This window comes from Rhinolophus sinicus, chromosome 5, assembly GCF_057876585.1.
Source record: "Rhinolophus sinicus isolate RSI-liver-muscle chromosome 5, RSI-T2T, whole genome shotgun sequence".
Classification (NCBI taxonomy): Eukaryota; Metazoa; Chordata; class Mammalia; order Chiroptera; family Rhinolophidae; genus Rhinolophus; species Rhinolophus sinicus.
Window position 1 is genome coordinate 72,350,525 of NC_142505.1, and position 18,887 is coordinate 72,369,411.

An 18,887-nucleotide genomic window follows, 5' to 3' on the forward strand; every position below is an offset into this window, starting at 1 on the left:
GCCGGCCCACCCCGCCCCGCCCCACCCTCTGTTTACTTTACTCGTCCAATAACCAGGCGGGCGCTCCCCGCGCCGTCTACCCATTAGACAGCCTCTTCATTATCCTCCTCCCCCTGAGCCAGGGATTCGCTCAAAGGAGCAAGGAGGCGGGACTTAATACGTCATCTCTTCCTGGTTGGTTTGAGGTGGGGTTCGGCCCCTAGGTTCGAATTTCTGGGCCTTCGTAGGATACCGAACTGCCAATTAGGGCCGAGCCCTCCTGGGACAACGGAGGTGGGTCCTCTGGGTCACGCCCTGGAGGCCGGATGTTCAGTCTTTCTCTGCAATGCACTCTGATTGGGCCATTAGAGGGGGGTGTGGCCCGGGTTCCTGGGGCTCGCCTTGGCTTTTCTACGGTTTGTAGTGGATGCACTTAGTATTCTGGGCTTCTGAGCCGCGAGCTGGTTTGGGCCGTCTGTCCGGCGGTGTTCCTTTGGGTGGGACCATCCTGGAGGGCGCACATCAGAAGAGGGGAGAGGCTTCAGAAGCGGCCTCCGGCTCGGCCGCCGCTGGCGCCCCCGCCCCACCCCCGCAGCCGGATGTTGTGATTTCTCTCCACTCACACTGCCTCGCCCGCCCTCGGCCTCTGCTGCCTTATAAGGCAGCACTACCACCCCGAGAGGTTGGGGTGAGCTCACGCCCATTATACAGGTGGGGAGCTGAGGCGCCGGAGGTCCTGTGGCTGAAAAGAAAACAAGGCCGAAATTTTACAGCTAATCAACACCTTCTAGCTCAACATCCTACTCCCTCCAACCCCCACTTCACACACCAGGAAACGGACTTACCCAGACTCAGCGAGTAAGGCAGAACCGGATTCAACTAGGCTTCTGTTACCTATCCATTCAGTCATCCAAAAATACAGAGCACCCGCTTTGTGCCAGGCATCAAGCCAGGTGCTGGGAAATACAGTGGTGTCAGCAAGATAGCTAAGCTCCCTGCTTACATGCTAGAAAGGGGATAAAGATAATCCTGTAAGTAAGTAACTGGGACGGTCTCAGAGAGTAATAAGTGGTACTAAGACTGAAAATTAATAACGGGAAACTTCATTTAAAATGGAGTGGGGAGCCTGGAAGGGGGAACCCTGTTGCACTACCACTGGACATCATTTACAGACCCCAAGAGGAAAGAGTCAATTAGGGACCTCATCAGGAAGAGACACACCTTACAAGTTGGTACTACTTTACTCCAGCAGGAGGAAGATTTCCCTTCTTGCCCAGCAACTCAGCGGGTAAGAAACCGTCAGCACCCTGAACTATCCCTTTCCTCCAGTGGACTTTTCTTTTAAAACAACTTCTCTCTACTTCCTCCTTTTTATAAAATAACGTTTCTCTCCTTTGCTTGTTGGACTTGCCTATAGTTTTGTTATATATGGCATGCTTGTTGCAAATTGCGGTTCCCGGCTATTCCAGAATAAACCCCTGTTGCTGGTAAAATAACTGGCGATTTTATTTTTTAGGACAAGACAGAGTCAGGGGGAATGGTATCAAGGTGTGACATCTGAGCAGATTCAACCACACAGAGATCTGGGGGAACAGAGTTCCAAGTAAAGGCAACAGCAAGTGCAAGGGCTCTGAGCCTAGAATAAGTTTGGTGTGTTCAAGGAACAGGAAGGAAGAAGGCCTGCTTAATTTCAGGGCCCAAGGGTCTGAGATCAGATGAAGGAGCAAGGGCACTAGCTAGGTGGTGGAAAGCTTTGCAGACCATGGTGAGGAGTTTGTTTTTCTTAAGTGAAATGTGAAGCTTTTAAAAGGATGCTTTATACTTAAAAAGATAACTCTAGCTAGTGGATTTTAAGGGTGCCAAGAATGGAAGCAGAGAGAGCAGTTGGGAGGCTGCAGAATTCCAGGGGTGCAGAGAGGATGGTGGCTTGGACCAAGAAGGAGGCTGTAGAGATGGAGACAAGTGCATGGATGTAGGATACATTTGGGAGGAAAGGTAAGTACCTTGAAAGAAGGAAACCCAGTGGCTAGTAAGACGAGGGCAGGTACCTCACCCAATGAAGGCTGTTGTGTGCAAGTGACACCTGAGAGTTAAGTGAGACTGTGTAGGTTTCAGGGATTATGGGAGCGGGGAAGGAAAGAGCCTTTTGGACAGAGGGCTAGCGCGTATTCAAAGCTCTGTAGAGGAAGGCACTAAGGGCTCACACATTGGGTCCCTGAGGGCAGAGAACCAGGCTAGAATTTCAGGTGCACATTGGGGTGGGCATGGAGGCCAAGAAATGAGGTCAGGCCTTGGAAGGGCCTGGATCAGAGAGCTCTTTGGAAGCCAGGTTAAGAGTTTGGACTTCATTCTGAGGATAGCGCTGCGCTGTTGTGTGTGATCAGAGTTGCTTACTCTGAGCCAGATTGTGAAGGACCTGCTAGGGGTGGGGATCAAAGGTCGAAGAGAGGGGCTTAGGCTGACTTGTTTGGCTGCCTAGCATCTGAACAGCCCTCCTCTTTAGGAGGAAACATGAAATGCAGAGACAGGCCCTGCTTTCCACTGTGGAAATCAGAGGAGAGGCAGAATTTTCTCTCTAAGGTCACTGGTAGCTGGCACACGTTTTCAACACTTCCAATTAGGTATTTGTATCCAATGCAAATGATTAACATAAGACATCAGAGGACCATTTAGGATTCATTACGGAGGCAGAGGAAAGGGACCGGGAGGTGGTCAAGCCAGGCCCTTCCTGGGCAGGGGGATTCAGCAAGCACCCAGGAGCATCCATTCAATTCCTTCCTTGCCTGCTTGTTACCCAGGTTTATCTTCGTTGTTTGCAGCCAAGTATCCTGAGTAAGACAGGTGGGAGGCCTTTTAGGAGGAATCATTAGAAAGGAATGACAGTGCCCGGTGCCCTGTGCTGCAGCAGTGGCCAGGAGGTACCACAGGCAAGAGGCCATATTGAGAGTGATGATACAGCTGGGATAAGCAGGACTTGGTGACTGATATGGGGTGAAGAGGGGAAGATGTCACCCGTAGCTCTCAGGTTCTGGCTCATTCTCTACCTACAGCCAAAGTGATCTTTTTAAAAGGGGCATTTACCACCCACCATCTTCGATACACATTTCTAGGAATTTCTCCTACAAATATAATTTCACTCAGGCAAAACCAGAAAAGGATATTCAAGGTTATTCCTTGCAGCTGTGTCCAAAAAGATAAACGGCACTAATTATCCTAAATAGGACTGATTGAGTAAAATTTCGTCTTTTCCGGTATAGAAATGATGTAGCTGCTAAAAAAAAAAAAAGAAAAAAAAGGTCTGGGGGTGCTCTTCTTGTACTGATAGAAACAATCTCCAAGATATACTGTTAAATGAAAAGGACAAAGTGCAGAGTAGTGTGTAAGATTTGCTACCATTTTTGTGGAAAGGGACAGGATAGGCTAGGTTACGCTGCAGTAACAAACAATCTCTAAATTTCAGTGACTTAAAACAACAAACGTTTATTTCTCAGGCCCACCACACGTCCAATGCAGGTTGTTGGGAGGTGGGGAGGCTCCACTTAGAGCCATCACTCAGGGACCCAGGATGACAGGGGCTCCATTTGTATTTCTACAGTGGCAGCTGGAGCAAGGAAATGTGGTGAATCGTCCTATGGCCCTTAAAGCTTGCACATGAAAGTGACACAAGTCCCTTCTGCTCACATTTCATCTGTCAAGGCAAACCACATGGCCACAACTGACTTGAAAGTGGTAGGCGGTACGACACTATGGGGGAAGATTATATTTTCCAAAGATGAGCCTGGCAGTAAGCTCCCATCCCACAGGCACTTCAGCAAGGTGACCTTGCCACCCCCACAGCAAGAGGTGGTCTCTAACTTCCCTGTCCCTTGTGACTCTTGCTATCAGTAGAATCTGATGGCACATGAGATCTAAAGCTAGGTGAGAAAAGGCCATGCAGCCTGCTGCTCTGGCAGTGCTTACCCTCTGGAAGCTTTTCTTGGGATGTTCCCTCGGAATCAACAGCCAGGCTATGAGAAGCCCAAACTGAACAGAAAGGCCAGTAGGTGCTCTGCTCCCGTTGGCATTCTGATCGCAGCACCATGCGTGTGAGTGAGGAAGCCTCCAGGTGATTCCAGCTCCTGGCCTTTGGGATCAGCCCCAGCCATTCAAGTATCCCCCCTGGCCTTTGTGGCAGAGAGACGAAGCTAACTCTGCTGGGTCCTGCCTGAATTCCCAACCTTCACAAAATCCATGAGCATAATAAAATAGTTGTAATTTTATGCCACTAAGTTGGGAGTGGTTTTTTTTATACAGAAATGGATTCTTAGAATAACAACTGTATGCCTGGAAGGAAAATATTATTGGAAATATTTGGTGAACAATACTAACAGCTGCTACAGTTGGATTTGCTTTGATGGGGTGCTTCTGGAAAGCCCCATGAAGCCTGGGAACATTGGTTGCTTCTAGGAAGGGAAATGAAGTGGCTGGGGACAGGATGGGAGGGAGGCCTTATATCGTATACCCTTTTGGACTTTTCATCTTGTATCCCAAGACTGTACTGTTAATTTTTTTAAAAACCTGATCTTGTCACTTTCCTGCTCAGAAACCTCTAGCATCTTCCTGGGGTGGGTGGGCAGTCTCTCAGATGGCCCCAGTGATCCCCCTTCCTCATATTCCCCCTAATGTGATCCCCTTCCCTTGAGTATGGGCTGGACCCAATGACTCACTTCTAATGAAAAGAATGCAGCAAAAGTGATTGAATGTCACTTCCAAGATTAGGTTACTAAAAGGCCCTGGCTTCCATTTTAGGCGACTACTCTCACCTCTTCGCTGGCTCACTCTGAGGGAAGCCAGCTGTCAAGTTTAGAGCTGCCCCGTGGAAAGGCCTACATGGCAGGGAACTAAGGTCTCCCACCAACAGCCTTGTGAATGAATGTGGAAGTGGATCCTGCCCCAGTCAAGATGACCGCAGCCTAGTGAGAGACTGAGCCAGAGGCACCCGTTTAACAGTGCCCAGGTGCTTGACTCACAGAAACTGGGACATAATAAATATTTGTTGCTTAGGCTGTATCCTGTACTAAATTTGGGAGCAGTTTGTTATCCTTTATTAGCAGCAATAGACAACTAATACACTTCCTGTTACACTTAAAAATGAAACCCAAGGGGCAGCTGGTTAGCTCAGTTGGTTAGAGCGCGATGCTCTAACAAGGTTGCCGGTTCCATCCCTGCTGGGCCAGTGTGAGCTGCGCCCTCCACAACTAGAGTGAAACAACTACTTGACTTGAAGCTGATGGGTCCTGGAAAAACACACTTAAAATAAATAAGTTTTTAAAAAATAAAAATAAAACCCAAACTCCTCCCCATGACCTACTGAGGCCCAACTTGATTAGGCCCTTGTAGTTCTCATACTTTCCATCCCACCCCTCTCCCTCTTGTTGTCCTTGTGAAGGTTAGCTACACACCGCATCCACCGGGAGCTCCACTGTCCAATACAGTAGCTGCTAGCCACATGTGCCTATTTAAATCGAAATTAATTAAAATGAAATAAAATGAATGTTCAGTTCCTCAGTCACACTAGCCCCATTTCAAGTGCTCAATAGTGCCATGTGTGAGTAGTGGCTGCCGTATGAGACAATGCAGACAGAGAATATTTCCATCATCACAGGAAGTTCCGTCAGACAGCACTGGTCTGGAGGAAGGAGTGGGTTCCATTTTTACAAGGGTTCCATGGTGACAACCTGAATGACTGAGAGAAAAATGGCACCCCTGAGAAGGAATGAAAGGTGGTGGGATGGGTACCTTTTGAGCTCCTAAACTTGTCTTTGAACAGGCAGTTCTGCCTATTCTGCCAGGTATGCCCCAAGTCTCCGTTACGGAGGACTGGGGTTTGTTTGTGTCTGCATGTATCCAGGCACTTGTGAGCAGGAACTTGATGGTCTCCCATTTCTCATCCCATAGACCCACACCCCTGCTGTAGAAGACAGAAGCCAGGGCAAGAAGATAGATGGTGCCTTTCTGCTCTGGTCCAAAGCAGTTGATGGAGGAGCCCCAGATGTGCAGGGAAGACTGGGGCAGATGTGTAGAAATTGCTGGCAAGGGGGAGGGTGTTCACATGGAGAAGTTTCTTTGTAAACTTCTGTAGATTGAACCCCAACTGTATGCCAGGCTCTGCCTTTTCACATGCATCCCCATGCAAACATCTCACTATCTCTGCCACGCAGAGTGCCCATCCTTCCCTCTAGAGGGGTGGCAATTAAGGTTCAGAGAGGCTGAACCCCTGACCCAGGGTTTTGCTGGGGGCTCAGTGCCAAGATGGGATTTGAAGATTTCTTGATTCCAGTTTATTGTTGTTTTTCTACCTCCAGTCCCTGTTTCTAAGACCATTATTTTCCTGTTCATTAAGCTACTGATTTACAGAGCTGATCGTGAGAAGTTTTGTTTTGTTTTGTTTTAGGAATTTCCTGATAACAATGTATGAATACTTGAATCAGTTGGGACTTTTGGTTGCAACTAAAACTGGCTTAAGTAAAAAAGGAAATTTATTGGTTCAAGTAACTGAAAAGTATAGGTGGTAGTTCTGACTTTAAGTGTTGTTGGATCCCAGGTCTCAAATGGTGTCACTCAAAATTTGTCTTTCCCACATTCTGATTCTGCTTTTAATCTGTGTTGTCTTTATTCTCAGGCAGGTTTTCCTTTGAGATGTTAAAGCAGCTCCATGCTCATTTCTTACCACTGTGGCAACTTATATAAAAAGAGCTTTTATCTTGATGATTCCAGAAAAAATCCTGGGGCTGCCTCCCACTGGTTTGATTTGAGTCAGGTGTTCGTTTTGAACCAATCACTGAGGAGAGAGAGAGAGAGAGAGAGAGAGAGAGAGAGAGAGAGAGAGAGAGAGAGTTCTGATTGGTTAAGTCTGAATTACATGTCCACTCTAACCTCAGCTGAGGGATGGAGTAAACTTGATTTTAGCCATGGTGGATGAAATTGATGGTGGGGGAAGGGAATGGGTGCTTTCCCCAAAAAACACTGAGGGACTAAAGGGTTCCAGGATCCAATTCTCAGACACCAGCAGGGTGTCCAAGTGTTCAACTCAATTCTGATACTATCTACCTGGAGATAGAATCAGATTCCACAGGTAAAAGGCTCAGTCCCACAAGACCACCCTCCACGTCAGACACCAGGTTGTTATCTATGCTTCTGACCAACTGGCTATAAATCAGAGATTCTTATGACTGAGACTCTCCTTGGGTTCGACTAATTTGCTAGAATGGCTCACAGAACTCAGGAAAACCCATTTACTCACTAGGTTATCAATTCATTACAAAGGGTATTCAAAGATACAAATCAACAACCAGATGAAGAGATATATAGAGTGAAGTCCTGAACAAAGGAGTTTCTGTGTTCATGGAGGTTGGGGCCCTGCATGGTGGCACGTGGAAGTGTTCCAGTTCCACAACATGGCAGCTCTCCTAAGAATGGCTAATGAGCTGTCCTTTAGGGTTTTTATGGAGGCTTTGTTACGTAGTCGTGATTGACTAAGTCATTGGCCAATAGTGATTATATTTAACCTTAAGCCTCTCTTTCCTTCCTGGAAGTAAGGGGGTGGGGGCTGAAAGTTCCAATCTTTTGACCACATGATTGGCTCTTACTGGCAACCAGCACCCACCCTTGGGTGGGGTGCAAAAGTTATAACAAGAGAAATTCCCATGTACTGGGTTTCAGAGCCGTGAGCCAGAAACTGTTGATGAAGGCCAAATAAATGTGAGAAATATATTTCAGTCATCTGGATGATCATACTATCTATATATCTATATCTACATCTACATCAATATCTATATATATCTATATCATCTATCTATCTAGCTATCTACGAGGTTGGACAACTAAGTTAGCGAACTTGTTGCAACAATGTTGCTAACCTTTTTTGATACCATAGGGCTTATTCCTTAATGAATTTGTACCAACTAGAGGAACAGTTAACCAAGTTTACTATTTGGAAGTGCTGAAAAGTCTGTGTGAAAAAGTTAGATGAAACGACCTGACCTTTTCGCTAACAATTCATGGCTCTTGCATCACGACAATGCACCAGCTCACACGGCACTGTCTGTGAAGGAGTTTTTAGCCAGTAAACAAATAACTGTATTGGAACACCCTCCCTACTCACCTGATCCGGCCCCCAATGACTTCTTTCTTTACCGAAGAGAAAGGAAATATTGAAAGGAAGACATTTTGATGACATTCAGGACCTCAAGGGTAATATGATGACAGCTCTGAAGGCCATTTCAGAAAAGAGTTTCAAAATTGCTTTGAAGGGTGGACTAGGAGCTGGCATTGGTGCATAGCTTCCCAAGGGGAGTACTTCAAAGGTGACCATAGTGATAGTCAGCAATGAGGTATGTAGCACTTTTTCTAGGATGAGTTTGCAAACTTATTTATCAGACCTCATATCTATCTATCTATCTATCTATCTATCTATCTATCTATCTATCTATCATCTAGCTTATAAATCACAATGTTACAGAGCCATTACTACTAAAAGGGACAATGAATGCTAAACAGGTGTGGACGATGAAGGGGGTATGTACTGAAAGTAACCTCACAGGGTGATCTGATCATAAATTTCTAACTGGGCGGGTCATGGTGGGTAGTCACACCCCAGGCCTATGACTTCTGTAGTAAAAGGCTTATCTTTGTAAGCAGCCCAGTCCACTGTTTCTGTGCATCCAGGTTAACACACGTTTGAAATACCAGAAGTAATCCTCTTTTCCAGACCCCTCAAAGGGGTAACCACCCTCAAGGGAGCACATAATCATGTTAACTATCCTGTCCCTTGCTTTCGCTCACCTTCCTGTAATCTTCCATATGGCCCCTCCTTAATTCCAAATGTGTAAAAGAAGCTGCAAAACTGTCATTCTCCAGAGCATTTCAGATCTTGCTTCCCAGCAATGTTGTCAGTTTGGCTCAAATAAATTCTTATAAAAATTCTCTACAGATTTGGATGTTTCTTATGTTGACAGAGGGGAAATGATAGATGTCCACCACAGGCTCTCAAGTTATAGTCACCTTGAGTTTTCTGGAAGTCAAAGAAAGAGGCAGTAGGAATGAAGAGAAGTGGAGGGATTTGAAAAACATGTAGGCAGTGGAATGAATAGAACTTGGAGGTTGATTAGACTTGAGGCATCAGGAAGAAAGAGAGAGTTCTTGGCTGCAAGCAACAGAAAATTAGCTACTTAAACAAAAGGCAGTTTACTTTACACAAAGGTTCTCAGGAGTTCACAGCATCAACTAGAAGGAATAGGCTGAAAATAGGCAAGAATTAAGGGCCCGGAGCGGACCAGGAAGCAGGAATTACAGCAGACACTGTAGTTGTCCAACTAACACCCCTGTCATTCCCTTTTCCTGTTTGCAGAGTCCCAATTCTGGTCCAGTGGCTTCTTTACCTCACACACCTCTGATCTAACTCCAGGGTTGATTGGTCTAAGGCAATTATGAAGATCTCCTACTCTGACCAGGGATTGGTTTAGGGGTGTCAGGTGACCCAGTTCTGGCCAATGAACCATGAGGGGAGAGGTCTGCTTGGGATTTTTGTGAGGGGGTGTCTTCATTTCTAAGAAGCATTTATTGGAAAGGAAAGTCTTTCTTTTTCACTGGAGTTTATGTGATTCCTGGAGCTGTGACATCCATCTAATGACTATTAGGGTTTGAACATTGAGGACCATTGAAAAGAAAAAAGGAAGAAAGAAGTTGGGGTCTTGATGACATTGTTAAACCACTGAAAGCACGACATGGTTTCTGGAGACCCTCTACTCTAGATCTCTTGTGATCATGACAGCGAATGGAAAAACAACCCCACATGAGATCCGCAGAAGGGGCTTCTGGCCCGTGGGTAACAAATGGCAACTATGAAGGGATCGGTGGCCTGATCACCTGGCACTCCATTTGGGGAAGCCAGGTCGACCCTATGTCCTTTCTCCAGGCTAATAAGTGCTGAAAGAAAGGCAGGAACTATAAAATGGAGTTCTATTAGCAGTCAGGCATGGAAAACGAAAGCTGGCAAATGGAAGTGGATACCAAGGAAAAAAAACTCTGGACTTTATATAGCTGAGGACTCTTGCCTGAACCCAAGGTTGTGCTAGGGGGCACCCTGCACAAGGTCTCTGGTTCCTTCTTGAGTACTGAGCCCCTACAGGGTTCCAGGAAAAGGTGAAAGAGGAACCACCATATCCACAAGGTCAGTAGTTCTCCCTAGGGGACTAGCCTCTCTCTCTCTCTCTCTCTCTCTCTCTCTCTCTCTCTCTCTCATCTTTTTTCTCTCCTCTGAAAACCTAGGCTCGTTCATTTACTTCCTCCCCCTTCTGCACTGCGTTATCTCCATCACTGGATCCGGATAATAGCTCAGCCAACACAATGAGACTAGCTACAAGTGTTGTGGCAGACTCAAAGGATCCGCTTGCCTGCGCACACTCAAGCCAATAAAGATCCGAGCAGGAGTTTGCAGCAAAGAAAGTAAAGGTTTATTTAAGGAGTTGGCGCCAAGCCCGAGACACAGGTGAGCCTGTGCTCTCAAAAACCTGGTTCCCCTGTTGCTTCTATGGCTCGGTTATAGAAGGGAAAAATCATTAATCATGGTTGCTATGGGAGCTGGGGAGGTGGGCTCTACTGATTGGTCAGGGCTCAGGCAGGAGCCGTTGATCAGGGCTGCAGATCCTGGTGTCAGTTATGACATTGTTCAGTCTGGTCTCCAGGGGATGTGGTCTGTGGGGCTGTTCCACTTTCATGGGTCCGGAGCTGAAACGTAACTGAGGCCAAGGTGTTATCTTTGTTTGACTAAAACCTTATTCTAGTTTGAGGTTTAGTTATTATAATATATCCTGGTCATGGTTGACAGACCTGAAGCTTTATTTTTAAGTGAGTTTGACACGGACCAGAACCTAATGTCCTAAAGGGCTTAATGATTAAAAGGAAAGAACATACAGTATGTGTACAGGTAGGAGGATCTGGGGAAAGAATGCAAGGGAGTCATAGTTCTATCCAGCTAAACAAAGTTCACTTGAATTAAACCAGAATGCATGCTAAACAAATGAAGTTCACGTGGAGTTACACAAGCCTATGGGGAAGGGAAAAGGGGGCAGCTGAGAAGTCCTCACTGGAAATGGGGATGACATAATAGCTATCAGCAGTCCCTTCTCTTCAGATCTCTATAATTGGAAAGGTCACTCCCATGGGTAACAAAAGGACCCAGAGGGAGTCCTAAATCTAATAAGGGGCATCTTCCAAGCCCACAACCCCACGTGGAGAGACATTCACACTTTCCTGAATGTTCTCCTCACGGGAGAGGAAAAAGCCCTGGTCATTACCAAGGCTAGGGAGGAAGCCGACAAGGTAAACCGAGAGAATGCCAGAGAGCAAGTACATCAGCCCATCGTCCAGGTAGCCCCAGAGGTGGGCCGCAAATAGAATTATAGAGATGACGCTGGCGGGGGGGGGGGCACCGTCTTTCCCACTTTAAACCTATGATCCTAAGAGGAGTTCAGGCAGCTGGGGAAAAAGGCCGATAAATTGGAATACAAATCAGGAGATTATCCAAGGACCTAAGGAAAACCCCTCTGCCTTCATGGAAAGACTCTGCAAATGTTTTCGCATTTATATTAATACCCTGATTCGATAGAGGGAGCAGCAGTCCTTTGGTGCCACTTCATATCCCAAAGTGCCCCCTATATCTGGAGGAAACCACGGAAACTAGAATCAGAACCAACTACTCCCTCCTCTAGACTGGTAGAACTGGCCTTCCGGGTGTTCAACCGTCAGGATCTGGAGTCCAAAGCTAAGGAGGAACAGAGCCCCTCAGCCTGCAGGGTCGGCCAGAGCCCAGGGCATGACAGGGCCTTCCCAGAAGAGACCCTACAACTCCAGTCAGTCACATGAACTCCCAACCAGGGGGATCGAAGAAACCCCAGAGACTAGGAGCCCACCATTGTGCCCTCTGCAAAAAGGAGGATCACTGGAAAGTAGAATGCCCCCCCCCATGCTCCCCACAACAGCCACGTAGCACACAAGGCCATGGCGCATCCTGACAGATGGCACAATCCGTGGGAGAAGAAGACTGGAGGAGACGTGAGGCACCTCATAAGGCCCTAAAGTCACTCCTGAGGAACGTCGGCGGACCCTGACCATAATGGAGGGGAAGATTGACTTTTGGTCTATACAGAGACCTCCTACTTACTTGGTCTTGAACATCTGGCAGGAAAATAGGATCCAAACAACTGTAGTATCGTAGGAGTAGAAGGAAAGTCAAAGAACAGGTCATTTCTAGCGTCTTTTGGATGTAGTTTAAAGAGACAGAGAAGCTGACCTTTAGACAACCTCTAACTATCTGGACTCCCCATCACACTCAGTCTCTCACAAGAAAAGGGGGCAAAATAGCTATCCCCAGGGACAACTCTTCAACTACATGTGATACTCCTAAACAACTCAAATTTAACCCTCAAAGTCTGTAATACATTAAACTGAGCCACCTTCCTCCCTATAGAACAGGACAATTTAACTCACAATTACCTGGCGATATCAAAAGAGGTATATTCCAACCGGCCAGACCTCAAAGCAAGATATACTATGGTCTCCCTTTTCAAGACCATGGAGGCTGGTGCTCTGCTACCAGGTGGCTCTGCCCAAAGGGCCAAACTAGTCACCTTAACCAGTGCTCTAGAGTTGGAAAAGGATAAAATTCTTCACATATATGCTGACTCTAAATATGCCTATTCCATTTTACGTGAGCATGGGGCTGTATGGAAAGAAAGAAGAATGTTAAGCTCTGGAAATAAACAGCACTGAAATTCTATGCCGCTTAGAAGCTATTAAAATGCCCCAACAGGTAGCTGTAATACACTGTCAGGGACATAGAAAGGGGGGCACTGAAGTCATACAGGGAAACAATAGGGCAGACCTGGCAGCCCCAACGTGTGGCCATACAAGGAACTGCCTTCCAATTGTCTTTATTACCATCACACCTAACCCTCACTCATATACTCCCATCTATTCCCCAAAAGGACATGAAAAAGCTCTTAAATAGGGCTATACTAAGAGCTCTGACCACCCAGGATAGTTAATAAGCCCCCAAGGGCAATTTCTCTCCCCAAGAGCTGTAGCTCAACCATTAGAGAAGCCCACCAGGCCCCTCATTTTGGCCAGGAGACACTCTGTAACTGGCTGTGCAAAATAATGGTGGCCCCTAACTTCCGAGGCTTAGTCTGGGAGGCAATTGAAGCGTGTCCCACTTGCTATCTAAACAATCCTAGCACCCATTCCACCAGGGCCCTTGGAAAATAGGTTCATCCAACTCATTATTGAAGTTCCCAACCTGGGGAAGATTGGCAAATTGATTTTACCAACATGTCAAGGGCTCAGGGGAACTTCAAATATCTACTAGTACTTCTTGACACATTTTTGGGATGGGTAGAGGCCTTCCCCACCTGAACCAAAACCACCCTAGAGGTCTCAAAGACTCTTTTAAAAGAACTTATCCCAAGATTTGGGTTACTATGCTCCAGCTAGAGCAACAATGGGCCAGCCTTTGTATTGGCCATCACTAAAGATGCCTCCAAGGTCTTGGGCATCAAATGGCACTTCTACTCTGCCTGGAGACCCCAATCCTCGGGAAAAGTAGAAGACCAACCAAACACTCAAAAGGACTTTTGCCAAGTTATGCCAGGAGACCTCTCTGCCCTGGATTTCTCTCCTTCCTAAAACGCTGATAAGGTAACAGGTAGCTCCAAAAGGGGGACTTAAGCTAAGCCCCTGCAAATTCAGGTACGGCAGGCCTATCCCATCTAGACCTGGTTTGCCACCCTGATTGGAGACATAGTCAAAGACACCAAGGTCTTTGGGAAACCAGGGGTTACCCACCCCCTCTGACTTGACTTTTCTACATCCTTCCAACCTGGAGATTGGGTCTTCTTAAAAACTTAGAGGGAAAACGGGCCCCAAGGTCAATTAGAGCCTAAATGCAAAGGACCTTATTTAATGATTCTAACACCCAACTCTACCCTTAAGTCACAGAGAATATTGTCTTAGATGCCCTACAGAAGGGTAAAGCAGGTGACCAGCCCAGAGCCTGAGACACTCCAAGACCCACAATACTTTACTTCTGCAAGCCTATATCAGACCTCGAACTATTGTTCCAGAAGAATAACAAACCAGATAAATAATCTTCTAATACTTTGCTAACTAGCACCAATCTACAGCCTCCTCTTCGCTATAGGGTTCCTATTTGCTACTTTGAAGGGTATTCTTCTCTTCCCCTCAATAACTCTTTTATAGCATAATGAAGCTCTTCTAGCTTTTCCCATTAATAAACCTTATGTGGGTAGAAAGGGTACCCCCAACCCTATCTCTATGGGAAACAAATGCCCTAGTTAACCTCTCGTATCATCGCACTAGGAAACAATGTATTTCGACACTGGATTTGTCACCATCATCCCCACACCAAGGGTAACTGGCCTCAATGTCATCCAGTCAAAACAGCAGTGAACCTCACATTTCACTCAGGCCTCCCCCAAATCTTTTCCTAACAGCTCTCCCATAGTCCTCAGACTAGACAAGACAGACAACAAACCTTGAATGCATATACCTCACCCAAATTTTTAACTAGTCTAGCAGAACTGGGGTTAGAGAACTTTACTGTAATTCCTCATAAACCCAATGCCTAGACTGCCAAAGTGGTCAGCCTATAAAAACTAGGGCTTCCTCTTTCCTCCTGCTAACATTCAATAACCCCCTGAGGTGCACTCCTAATACAACCCATTGGTGTCCTGCCAGCCATAAGATTAAGGATGAGAAAGAAGCAACAAGCCCCCGGGGTCGATGTACACTTTGGGAAGGGCTTGAGAACGAATCGTGGTGACTCTACTACCTACCTCCTAAAGCTGAGAGGGCACCAACGGGGCCCAGGGACCCTGAGTTTTGGGGAGGCCTCTTATCCTCCTGCTGTAATAAAAGCCCCTCTTGGGACCCAGTCTTAATCACATGGTTTAACTCTATCTCCCCTTGCCAATCCTGTACACCACCAGGATATGTCTTCCTATGTGGCCCCAGGTTTAAACGCCTCCCCAGCCAAGGGAGGCCCATCCCAACTTTTCCCTCTCTCCTCTTAGCTATAGCTTACCCGTGATAGACAACTCTCAACATGAAGGCCATTGTACCCTGGACTCCTAGTTCCTGCAGGCATCTCCATACACAATCAAACGACAGACAGTAATAACACAGGATATGAGCTACCGCCAGGAGATAATCAGACACATTTAAGATTAGCTAGGGAAAGGTTTCACTTCTCTAATGAGGCCCCTGTCATCATCTCTTCCAGCTAGAAGAAGCTACAGAAGACAGACCTTCGTCCCTCAGCACCAACTCAAGAATGAAGAGTGAAAAATCGGAAAGGGGGAATTTGTTACTCCACAGCAGATCTGTGATGAAGCCCTCCCCACTCTAACTCTATTTGTCTCTGAGGAAAGGAAGGCCTGTGGATAGTTGTTAAGAACTTGACCAAACAGGTTGAGACCAAGATGGCTGCCTAAGTGACCCCCCAAAGGATTTCAAAGCTCAGTATAATCTAATCTCCATGCTAAATGACACACCTACTGGTACCATGACAGTTGACAATTGTCATGAAAACGGGGAAGAGACCATAAAAGGACAAAAAGAAGGCAGAACGCTGATTCCAAGAAAACCACCACCCCTTTCCCAAAACACCCATGAATATTCCTCCCATCTATTTATATAAACCTCCTCATTTCCACTATTCTGTTTAGACAACCCTTCAACCCTTAACTGAGGAGAAGCTGAGCTGAGAGCAAGGCTCCACGTCTCCGTTCTCTCCTGCCATTGAATAAAGCTTGTGCTGTTAAGGTTCCCTTTCTGTCTCGTTATTGGCTTCACAGAAGGGGCTTTTGGCCCCCGGGGTAACAAAAATCATGAATTTGAACTTTCTTCCTGCTTAGGCTTGGTTTTTTTTTCCTCCCCCTTCTTCCGCCTTCCCCAACCCCCACTCAGGTTCATTTCTCAAATGACTCTCTTGGGCTGCCAGCCACTCACGCTCACGGCAGCACAGCTCCAGGGAGAGCTGTTGTTCACAATCTTAGCTGTAGAGGGCGCAGCTCACTGGCCCAAATGGGAATCGAACTGGTGGCCTTGGCGTTAGGAGCTCAGTGCTCCAACCACCTGAGCCACAGTGCCAGCCCTTAGGCTTGATTTTTCAATGGCATCCTGGCATTACTTGTAGCAGGGACAATCTGGTCAGGGCACAGGTGATGCAGTGCCAGACCTCCAACAAACAAAATTCAACTGAGTAAATTTGGAGATCTAGCTGGCTTTATTAAGCGAGTCATGAATCACGCAGCGTCCCATCTAGAGACTAGAAGGGCCCGCTGGAAAGTTGTACAAACTGGAAGGATTTTATAGTGATAAAGATGAACTGGAACTTGAAGAAAACATAATAGGGCAGGAAGGTCTATGGCAGGAGGTAGGGCTTATGGAAGTTCACTGGAGAACCCTACAGGAAGAACTGGGAGTCTAAGGAAACTAGTCAGGCTGAGAGGTATGTAGGCAGAGCTGGGTTCCTTGAACTTTAGGGTCCTGACTTCCTTTTCATAAAATCCTGTGGTTCTAACTTCCTGTCTCCCTGCCCTATATATACAGAGGGTGCCAAAAAAATGTATACACACTTTAAGAAATGAAAAAAACTATTAAAATTGTAATACTCAATATATACCATAACAAAAGGTGAATACAAGTCACGTTTGACTTCTGCAATTACAAGAGGTGCTCAAAGTGGTTACCATCAGCATCCAGACATTTCTGATTACAGCGAACTACTGCTTGAGCAACGTTGACCAAAGTGTCCACTTGTACGCATTTTTTTGGCACCCCGAGTATATTCACCACCTTGGCGTAGGGCAGAATGTGCACGTGGCTCATTGGGTCGCATGTTCTCATGTTGCTGCAGAGCTTTTTCTTTTTCCCGAATAAATCCTTTTGGTGACGGACTACCTAGTCGATGTTATTGTTCAGTCGCCAGGTCTAACTTCCTTTATAATAAAACTCTATGGCTCTAACTTCCTTTTCCCCTTCCTTAAATACCCCTCCGTCCCAGGCCAGAGTGTGCAAGTGGCTTGCCATCTCTGCATGTGCTGGGTTGCAAGCTTTTGCTTTTTCCTGAATAGATCCTTTTTGGTGATGAAATACCTAGTCGATATTATTTTTAAGTCAATGATAGGAAGAAGGGTGGGGCAAGGGAGCTAGTATTAGTGAAAGAAAGGATTCTTTTTGGGCCTGGACATCTTTTCTTAGTGGGGAGAGGAGGTGAAGGGTTTTTTATTATGGAGATTGCCTCTTCTTTCTACGGGGGATGGAGAGAGCCTATGTGACAGGTTACCTTACTGGTGTTGGCCAGAAAATTCCATACTGGTTGATAAAGATTGTGGGGGAGGTTGAAGCTGCAATTAGATCAGGTTTGGTATCATGGTCTTTTAGCTCAAGTGATGCCATTTTGGGCCTGTGTTTTTTTTTTTTTTTAAACAGTGCTCTCTGGCTATGCTATGGTAGGGAGAGGGTGCTCTGGCCCATTAGGCTTCCATAGTGGGAGGCGGTCACTAGAAATTATCCTTTCACCACACAGTGGGGGAGGGGTGATTTCCCAGATAGAAACTGGGAGACCAGAGGAAGAGGAAAGGGGAATGGATGTTGAGCACTCAACTCCCCATGAGTGTCCATCTTCAGTCCCAAAGGACTTCACGCCCCATCTCACATTCCCTACAAAGCGCCCTGTGCTCAGCACATTCCCCATCTGACATGATGCATCCAGGCTTTTGTGAAGTTGTATTACTCACTCTGAAAGCACCCCCACCCGTCCCCCACAAACCCTTATTCATTGTGAAGACTTGTTCTAAAGGCCCCTTCCTTTCCAATGGCGAGCCAGCTTCTCACGAGGAGGAAGGGGCCAATGTGTGATTGGCCCTGCGCAGTGGTCTGTACTCAGGTGCAATCAAGAACGAAGATGCTCTGGGTGGTGAACATACATGTGATATATAGATGATGTATTACAGAATTGTACACATGAAACCTATGTAATTTTGCTAACAATTGTCACTTCAATAAGCTTTAATGTTTTTTTAAAAAGAAAGAAATTGCCTTGTCTTTTCACCAAGGTGGTTTTATTTTAACTGTAGTGACATAATCAAATATAACGAAAGAAATATTAGATAACCAAAAAAAAAGAACTAAGACGCTCTCACTTTAATGACTTCATCTGTACATCTCCTAGTTTCACTTTCATCATGGTCTTAACAGTTGTCCATCCTGTTACCTTTGAAAACAATTGTTGAAAATGTGCTCCTACCTCTCCTGCCCTCCACTTGCTGGGTTTTTCTTCCAGGAAGTCTTCCATGGCCTGTCTTCCAGCAGAACTAAGAAATTGCTGCATTTTGTCTCCACTTCATTTCCCACAGATTATTTTGTATCAGTCAGGACTCCTCTGAAAAGGAAAGAAATCCATTCAAATTGATTTTGTTGTAACTGAGAATTCTTGAGGATTCTTCTAGTTTTAGCATCCAAGTTCTCCAACAAAGTTATCAGGGATCAATCCATTTGTACTAGTTGTCAAATGCTGGGTGACAAATCACCCTAAAATTTACAGCTTAAAATAGCAATCCATTAGGATTCCTCCCAGTTTCTGAGGTTCAAGAATTCAGGAGCAATAATGTTTTATGTTAACTATACCTTAATAAGAATAAAATTTCAGGAGCAGCTTAGCTGGCTGATTTGAGGTCTCTCATGAGGCTGCAGGTCAGACACTGGCTGGGGCTGCATATCCACTTCCAATGTGGCCCCTTTACACAGCTTTCAAATTGGTACGGTCTGTAAAACTGGTACTTTCTCCC

The 18,887-nt window shown here is 46.1% G+C and overlaps 1 long non-coding RNA gene across 1 annotated transcript; it reads left to right on the plus strand.

Moving 5' to 3' along the window:
* Window positions 1–52: 52 nt before the first annotated feature.
* LOC141567259 (uncharacterized) lies at window positions 53–15,862 on the plus strand. The gene is made up of 2 exons (XR_012489763.1): window positions 53–1,267; window positions 15,317–15,862. It is a non-coding gene; the product is annotated as an uncharacterized LOC141567259 (long non-coding RNA).
* The last annotated feature ends 3,025 nt before the right edge of the window (window positions 15,863–18,887 follow it).